The sequence below is a fragment of the Arachis hypogaea genome, chromosome 13, assembly GCF_003086295.3.
Source record: "Arachis hypogaea cultivar Tifrunner chromosome 13, arahy.Tifrunner.gnm2.J5K5, whole genome shotgun sequence".
In the NCBI taxonomy this organism is placed as follows: Eukaryota; Viridiplantae; Streptophyta; class Magnoliopsida; order Fabales; family Fabaceae; genus Arachis; species Arachis hypogaea.
This window is the reverse complement of record NC_092048.1, coordinates 92432402-92441287: the sequence shown is the minus strand read 5'-3', so window position 1 is coordinate 92441287 and position 8886 is coordinate 92432402. Positions and strand designations below refer to the sequence as shown.

The following is an 8886-nucleotide window of genomic DNA, read 5'->3' as shown; positions in this document are numbered from 1 at the left end:
CCATTCGATGTCGTGATGTATTTGTTGAGTAATTTTAGGAATTATAGGGTAGGAATGACTTGGAAGAGAGGGAGAAAGCATGTACAAAAGGGAGGAACATGAAGAATTGAGATCTTTGGAAAAGCAGCATCGGCACGCTCGCGCACTCCACGCGCACGCGTGGATGGGATTGGCTGGAAGCGGCGCGCGAGGATGGACGCATCCGCGTGAATCAGGAGAATATTATCAACGCGCACATGCACTTGGCGCGCACGCATAGATCGTAAGAGCAATCGGCGCGCGCGCACGCGTGGAAGGCTGCACGTGACCTCATTAAAGGAAATCGTGCCTGGCGATTTCTGAGGCTCATTAGGCCCAATTTCAAGCTGCTTCTGCATGGAAAAAGACCCAAGGATGCTAGGGGAAAGGGGGAATCACTCATTTTACACTAGGACACAATTTTTAGTAGTTTTTGGGGTTCTTTGGTTATTCTAGAGAGAGAAACCCTTGTTCCTTTCTAGATCTAGTTTTAATTTGATCTTCCCTTGTTGATTTGTGACTTGAATCTTGTTAATTACTAGTTTTAATTGTTCAATTTGAATTCCTTGTTACAATTTTGCTTATATCTTGTGATAGTATAGTCTATGAATTCTTATCAATTCTCATTTTATACCCATTTCATGAATGTTGTGAATCTTGACTTGTTGATGTTACATTGATGATTTCCATGCTTAGCTTTGTTGTTTGGATGATTACATGTTGATAATTGTTAGTGGGTATTTGTAGAACTCAATTTAATTGCTATTTTGAACATGTCTTTTATTAGTGCTTACCAAGTGTTTGATGAATTGTTTACTTTGATTATGGAGTAGTTCTTTTTCACTCTTGGCCTAAGTCAAGGGAATTGGGTAAACTTGAGTCATTGGATCTAATGGATTTGATGATTCGGGAGCTCTAGGTGGTCAATTTGATACTCATTGACGCCAACCCACTACTAATCTAATTAGTAGGTAGGTTGGGACTTATGGGTTGATGTGATCAGGGCCATTTGACGTACTTCAAGTCTAGGAGTAGATATCACGTACTTAAGACTTGAGAGTAGACTTAATGAGCTTGGTTCCTTATAATTGTCAAGGTATAGTTGTTAGACAAGGATGGTGACCCCAATTCCTGAGCCTAGCCAAGAGTTACCTTTATTATTCATACTTGAAAATCAACTTTCTCAACCAATTACTTTAGTTGTAGTTTCTTGTTTGGGACATAATGGAATTAAGTGGAATGTTGTTTATTCATTTAAGGTGCTTATGTTTTGTCTAGTTGATTGAATTAATTATTGCATTTTGAGATTACTTGTTTGTTAGGATTCCCATTTATTTTCATGCTTATAACTCACAACCCCGGATTTCTAACCAATGTCGAAGCACATGATTGCCCATTCTTCGTGAGACGACCCGAGGTTGAATACTTCGGTTATTTCTATTGGGGTTGAACTTGTAACAACCAAGTCCCTCTTTTAAATTTGACCCCCGAGGATTATTGTTGGTAGAGCTATACTTACAACGCGGTTTCTTTTCTTGAAGAGAATCTTTACCAATACATCTTTGGGGTGCCTCTATGGAAGGGGTGTGTCATTGGCTCATCATCACTCTTCTCCATGTTAGCTTCCACGTTAATGTAATTAACGTGGCAACTAACGTGGCTCATAGTGGCTCAATCCAACGTTAGTGACAAAGGTGAGTGTCACTAACATTGGTGATTCTTGCTCCCTCCACGTTAGAGTCCACGTTAACTAGGTTAACGTGGCTTTTAATGTAGCCAATATGGGCTTAGTCCAATGTTAGTGACAAAGGTGAGTGTCACTAACGTTGGCATCATCTTCTTCTTCCACGTTAGAGCTCACGTTAACTAAGTTAACGTGGCTCTTAACGTGGCCAATTGCCCCTTTTAGAACGTTAGTGGCACTTACTTTTACCACTAACGTTGGAGTTCTACTTCTCTTCCACGTTAGCTTCCACGTTAACATAGTTAACGTGGCAACTGACGTGGGCTATGATGGCTCACGAAGGCGTTATTGGCAATCACTTTTCTCATTAACGTTGCAAGCTAGCCTTTATTCCACGTTAGTGGTCACGTTAGCTAGACTAAGGTCGCTACTAACGTGGTTCTTCCTTGCTTCCTTTGTCCTGAAATCAAGCAATAAAGTGCATCAAAGCTCTAATCTAAGTTATGAGACATGCATCATTCAATTTGTCCTTTAATTCATGCATAATTCTCATGAAATCATGTAAAATTCACAATGTTTGCTTGAATTAAGATGTGAGTGATTATTTACCCAAAACTTGCTTATTTCCTAAGAAAATGCATGAAACTACCTTAAAACCATAAAGAAAAGGTCAGTGAAACTGGCCAAAATGCCCTGGCATCACAACACCAAACTTAAAGCTTTCTTGTCCCTAAGCAAGTACTGGAACAAGAGAATGATGAATGAATCATTATTGTGGAAGTCATGTTCTTGGTTTTATGAGGTTTCATGCATAGCAACTTAGGTTCATTCCTTTACTGGCTTCCAGACCTTTATCATGCCTTGGAATACTCACTTGATTGCACCCTTTGAGACTTTTTTTTATTGATCCCTTTGTCTTTCCAAGGTTTATTTCATCCTTAGGCTAAGTGTTCTGTGAGGGGGCGACTCTTTAAGATAAGCTTTCAACCAACACTCCTGAACCAGTTGGTTCAAGGTGCTAGGTGTTGAAACACCTCTAAGGACTTACTCCATCAAGTCTCTCTCCCCCATACATGCACACTACAGGCACATGGTTTGTTATTTTCTTTCCTTGAGGTCTTGGTGTCCAGCACCTCTTTGGGTTACTAAATGTTCTGTAGCAAGGTTGCTCTTGATAGTGGATTTTCAGTTGATAATCCCGGGTTAGTTAACCCAAGTTACCAAGTGATGAAGCACTCCTAAGAACTTATTCATCCAAGCAGATCCTTGGTACAAGAGCACCACAGACACATCCCTCAAGTTGCAAGCCCTTGGTGCCTAGCCTTATTCTTTATTAACTTTTCTTTCTTTTTCAACTCTTATTGTTCTTTTCCCTTTTCTTATTAGGATCTTATTATTTAGCTAGTCTCATGGGGTGTGTTTCAAGTATGTGATTCAGGACAGATATTTGCCTTCCCACCTTGTTGGTGAACCAACTTAGCTAAGTGATTACTACACCACAAATTTAAGGACCTACTCCACAACTTGAACATCACTCTGGTCTTTCATAAATCTCTTTTTATTGGACTTAAAAGGACAAGCATACAATAAGCAAGATGAAAAGGAAGGCAGGCAATTTGACTAGCAAGCATAGACCTAGGTAAAAGCAAACTTAAAGACAGAATTGAAAATTCCTAAGCTACTATGGAAGCATGTTCTATTTCATACATGATTTTCCTTATTTAAAACTTGAAAAAGATGGGACAGTGAGGGAACTCCACCACCTTTTACTCATGGGGTTGTTTGCGCTCTCCTTCTTGTTTGTCCTCTTTGTGTCCACTTGTGCTTCCTTGCATACGGGCCAGTCTAGCTTTTTCCCAATCTTCAAGTGCCTTCCTTACTGATTCATGACTCTTTTCTACCCTCTCTCTTTCGTCTCGTGCTAATTCATCCTTCACTTCTTCATAGCTTATGATTCCCAGATGTAGTATAGGCAGTTGTCCGACTAAGTATCTGAGCCTGGCTTGAGTGTTCACCTGGTGTCCAGTCTGGCTCATGTAAACTCCTTCTGAAAATGCCCTGTGTTCGTCGAAGAGTTCTGCCTGTTCTAATTGTTTCCGATGCATTTCATGTATGTGTGCACCTTGATGTGCTTGGATGTTGATTAGCTTTTGGATGGCTTCTTGTTGTTGATCCTGCCTTTGTTCCAACCTGTGGAAGGATTCTCCCCATTGTTTTCCTTGCTCCAGTTGCTGCTCCATCAATTGTCTTTGCCACTCCCCTTGTTGATTCATCCATCTAGATAGTGACTCTTCTTGACGGTTTATCAACTGTAGGTGAAGCTCTTTCTGTGCCCCTTGATTTTCCAAGTATTGTCTAGATAAACCATCAATGGCTTCCTGTAGTTGGTGCATGTCCAAAGGGGCTTGCTCCTCTAGGTTCTGTCCTTCTACCACTTGGTGCACTGGCCTCTTTCTTATCCTTCGTTGGGGTAGGGGAGATGCAACAGCATGCATACGCCAGACAATAATTGGGATACCAACTTTTATCCATTCGGGATTTTCATCTTCGAACACCACCCCTGCCTTGTCACACAGGCGGAAAATGGTGCTGGGATAGCCTAACCTTCCCCCAGAATCACTTTTCTCAGCCATCTTCCTAATGCCTTGGGCTATGAGTTCATGCACCTTGATCTCTCCCCCTTTAAGTATACATTGCACCATTGTTGCTCTCTTAAGATTCACCTTTGAATTGTTTCCGGCAGGGAGGATGGATCTCCTTACAATTTCGAACCACCCCTTTGCTTTAGGGGTGAGTTCACCTCTTTTTATGAATTTGGGCTTTCCATTGGGATCTCTCACCCAATCCGCTCCTTGTACGCAGATATCTTTCATAATTTGGTCATAATTAGGACTACCATCTATTCGAGATTGATAGCTTTCTTCCTCGAATGGTATGGTTCGTAGCTTCAACACCCTCATGATGCTCATGGGACTAAAATCCACAGTTACTCCTCTCACAAAGCTTATATAAGATTCCTCTTTCCTATCATACCTCACTGCGTTTGCGTAAAACTCTCTTACGAGCGTTGTATTTATCCTCGCGGTGACTGGATCGGTGAGGAGCTCCCATCTTCTCTTTTCTACCTTCTCTGTGATTTCGGGGCACTCAGTTTTCTTGACTTGAAAGCCTAGCTCATATATGATCTCCTTATCAGCCATCCATCCAAATTGAAGTGCATGGTAAAAAGTTCTAAACTTCTTTTCATCAAAGGGGTGTTGCTCCATAGGCTCCTTCCCCTTTCTTCTTTTAGAGCTTGATGATGCCATGAGTAAGAGTTGATGTGTGAAAATGTTGAGGGGTTGTGGATAAGTGGTGGAATTTGGTTAGGTTTGGATAGGATGTAGCTTAAAGAATTGTACTTCGAGAGTGAGAAGTTTGAAGAAATGGTTGCTGGAATGTGAAGGGAAGTACGGACTAGGAATCACTTATATAGGAAAGTGATGAGTGAATGAAAGGTGTGGATTGATGGGGTGGTTGTGTGATGGACGGATGGGGTTTAGCATGGGATGAGCACAAGGATCATCAACTTTATGATGGTGTTGGTTCAGTTTCTAAGCTTGTTCTTCTTCCAATGTTGCATGGCAACAATTCCCAATGCAATCCCGTTGGAGACACATGTATAGTCTTCTCTTTTTGTGGTGGCCGAACCCTTCAATTGTCCCATCAATTCTCCTACAAAATAAAAGAAATGTGATTAAAAGAAAACTTGTGGAAAGTGGCGGAAAAATTTAGAAAGAAGAGAATAACTACTTTTTAAAGTTTTTGTTTCTAACTACTAAGTGCTGTTCATGAGTGCAAACCAACTGACTAACTGAATATCCATGTATGCAACGTTGGCGACACCAAACTTAGTTTGGTGCTATGTGGTGTAAAAGATTTGTTCAAGGCTCTAAGAGTGACATGATATGGGTTACATTTATGTTCTCTTAGTGTGCCCTGAACACCAAACTTGTTCTTCACTATATGTTGCACAAAAGGGCTCATTCAAGTGCATGTCGAAGTTGATTTGAAATTCATGAACCTTGCTTTATTAACTACTTTAAAAGCATGTAAAACATGGGTTGCCTCCCATGAAGCGCTTCTTTAGCGTCAATAGCTTGACGTTATGCCTTTGTCATGGTGGTTGGTAATGCTTCAGATCTTCCCCTCTTGCAGTAAACCTATATCCATTGGCTTCATCAATGATCTCTATATGTTCTAGGGAGAGAACTTTGTTGATGGTGAAAACCTTAGGTAACTAAGATGGGATGGTGGGGAGATGAGGTGGGATATCTAGGAAGTAAGCTAGATCACTTTATCCCCTGGAGAGAAATCTTCTGTAGGAATTTTTTTGTTCCTCCATCTCCTTAGTATCTTCTTCTTTGTTTCTTGTGCTGTTATCCTGCTCTTTGTGGTCTCTTTTCCTAGGGGGATTTTGTTGTTGGTCCCATATGATTCTAGTGGTTTTGGCTCCACTTGAGTTTCCTTTAGCTGTGACAGCTACTGATTATTTTGTTCATCACCCAAAGCAATTCCTGAGTGTACAGCTTGTGCCTCAATGCTTGTTTCTCCCACCATTGCTCTGTCATGCTCTGTCCTTAGTTCCTTGCCTTCCTGACTTGCTTCTTGTGAGGGTTTGAAGACATTGAAGGTGAGTTGTTCATCATGTACCCTCAGTATTAGCTCTCCTCGCTCCACATCTATGAGCGCTCTGGCTGTAGCTAAGAATGGTCTTCCCAATATGATTGGGTGAAGATGACTTTCTTCCATTTCCAGTATCACAAAGTCTGTGGGAATGAAGTAGTTCCCAACCTTCACCAGCACGTTTTCAACCACTCCTATTGCTTGTTTTTGAGTTTTGTCTGCCAGCATGATGACTACGTCTGTGGGCATCAGCTCATTGATTTGCAGCCTCTTCATAAGGGATAAAGGCATTAAGTTGATGCTTGCTCCCAGATCACAGAGTCCTTTATCAAACATTGTTTCTCCTATGGCACAGGGGATGTGAAAACTCCCTGGGTCCTTCCTTTTTGTAGGTAGCTCTGGTTGAATGAGAGCACTGCACTCCTTATTCATCACTATGTTTTGTCCTCCCTTGAGTGAGCTTTTCCTGGTCAGCAACTCCTTCATGTACTTAATGTATGAGGGCATTTGTTGGAGGGCCTTGATGAATGGTATGTTTACATGGAGAGATGCAAATATGTCAAGAAACCTTGAGCATATTCTCTTCTCAACACCACCATTGAGTAATTGGGGAAAGGGTGCATAGAGTCTCAGCAGCTCCTTCTGTGTAATTGTGGTTTCTTGATGCTTCTCTTCCTGCTTTCCTGCTGATGTATCTTCAGGTTGTTCTGATGGTTTGTTCGGCTCTTTCTCAGTCTCCTTATCACTTATAGTAACCATCTTGCAATCTTCTCATCTGACTTTCTTTGCTTCACCTCTTGGATTTTTCTCTGTGTCACTTGGGAAGCTATCAGTAGGTTTGGGAATCTTCTCAGATAGGTATCCCACTTGAAATTCCAGCCTCTTGATGGTGTCTCCCTGATTCTTGATATTGGCTCGCACCTCCTCTTTGAACACCTTGTTATCTTGAATCTCCTTGCATACGCCTTCAAGTAGAGTCTCAATCCTTGATAGTCTTTCTTCCAATGATGGAGAGTTGAGATTGGAAGGATGAGAAGGGCCATTTTGACTTTGGTATGGATGTTGAGAGGTGTTGTTGGGTGGGTGTTGGTATGACCTCTGTGTGGAGTGTTGTTGAGTTGCATTGTTGTTGGGGTTATTGCATCTCTGATCTTGGCCTTGGTCTTGTTGATTTTCCCACCCAAAGTTTGGGTGGTTCCTCTAACCAGGATTATACATTTTGGAGTATGGGTCATGATTCTGCCTAGGTGAATTCCTAATGTAGTTGGCTTGTTCCTGATCACCCTCTACTTCTTCATTCACTCCTTCTTGGGTTGCTGCTGAAGTGGTGATTGCTGCTACTTGATTCCTCTCCATCTTCTTGGTGAGGTCAGCTAATTACTTGGTAATCATCTTGTTTTGAGCTAGCAGTGCATCCACATTGTTCAGCTCCATCACTCCTCTAGTGTTGCCTCTTTCAGAAGCATAGAAGTAGTCATTCTCTGCTACAGTCTCAATGACATCTATGACTTCTTCAATGGTCTTCTTCTTGTTCAGAGATCCCACGGATGAGTGGTCTACTACCTTCTTTGATTCATACGAAAGGCCTTCATAGAAAATGTGCAACTGCACCCATTCATTGAACATATCTGGCGGGCATCTTCTTGTCAAGTCTTTAAACCTCTCCCACGCTTCATATAGAGTCTCACCATCCTGCTGCCTGAATGTTTGTACCTCAGCTCTCAACCTGTTGATCCGTTGAGGAGGATAGAATCTTGCCAAGAACTTGTTCACCACATCTTCCCAGGTTGCTAAACTCTCCTTTGGAAAGGATTTCAGCCATTTAGATGCTTTTTCCTTGAGCGAGAAGGGAAATAGAAGTAGTCTATAGGTGTCAGGATGAACACCATTAGACTTCACAGTATCGCATATCCTCAGGAAGGTGGTTAGATGTTGATTGGGGTCTTCTTGGACACTTCCTCCGAATGAACAATTGTTCTGAATAAGGGTGATGAGTTGTGGCTTTAGTTCAAAGTTGTTGGCATGTATGGTTGGTGATAAACCACTATTTTATGGTTTATATTGTGTGGTTTTATCATGATCCTTACCCACTTATTCATTAAATTAGCATGCATTTAGATTTCCTCCCTGAATTTATTACATGTTTGAAAACTGCTTCCTAGAGACTTTAATTATTTATTTTTAATTCTCTTTTATTCCATTCGATGCCGTGATCTGTGTGTTAAGTGTTTCAGACTTTATAGGGCATGAATGAGTTGGAGAGTGGAAAGGAAGCTAGAAAAAATGGAAGGAACACAAGAATTTGAGGAGATAACCAACGAGAAATGACGCGGTCGTATGGCTCACGCGACCGCGCGAAGGAGAGCAAATCGCAGCGACGCGGCCGCATGGCTTGCGCGGCCGCGCGGATTGAAAAGCGCAAGCGACGTGGTAGCGTGGACGACGCGAACGCGTGGAGAGGAAAAAGCGCAAGCAACGCGTCCGCATGGATAACGCGATCGCGTGACATGTGCGATCTG

At 41.9% G+C, this 8886-nt stretch overlaps 1 non-coding gene across 1 annotated transcript; it reads left to right on the top strand.

Annotated features, from left to right (window-relative positions):
* Positions 1-7988: 7988 nt before the first annotated feature.
* Positions 7989-8095, top strand: LOC112739161 (small nucleolar RNA R71). Its single transcript, XR_003170099.1, has one exon. It is a non-coding gene; the product is annotated as a small nucleolar RNA R71 (small nucleolar RNA).
* Positions 8096-8886: the final 791 nt, after the last annotated feature.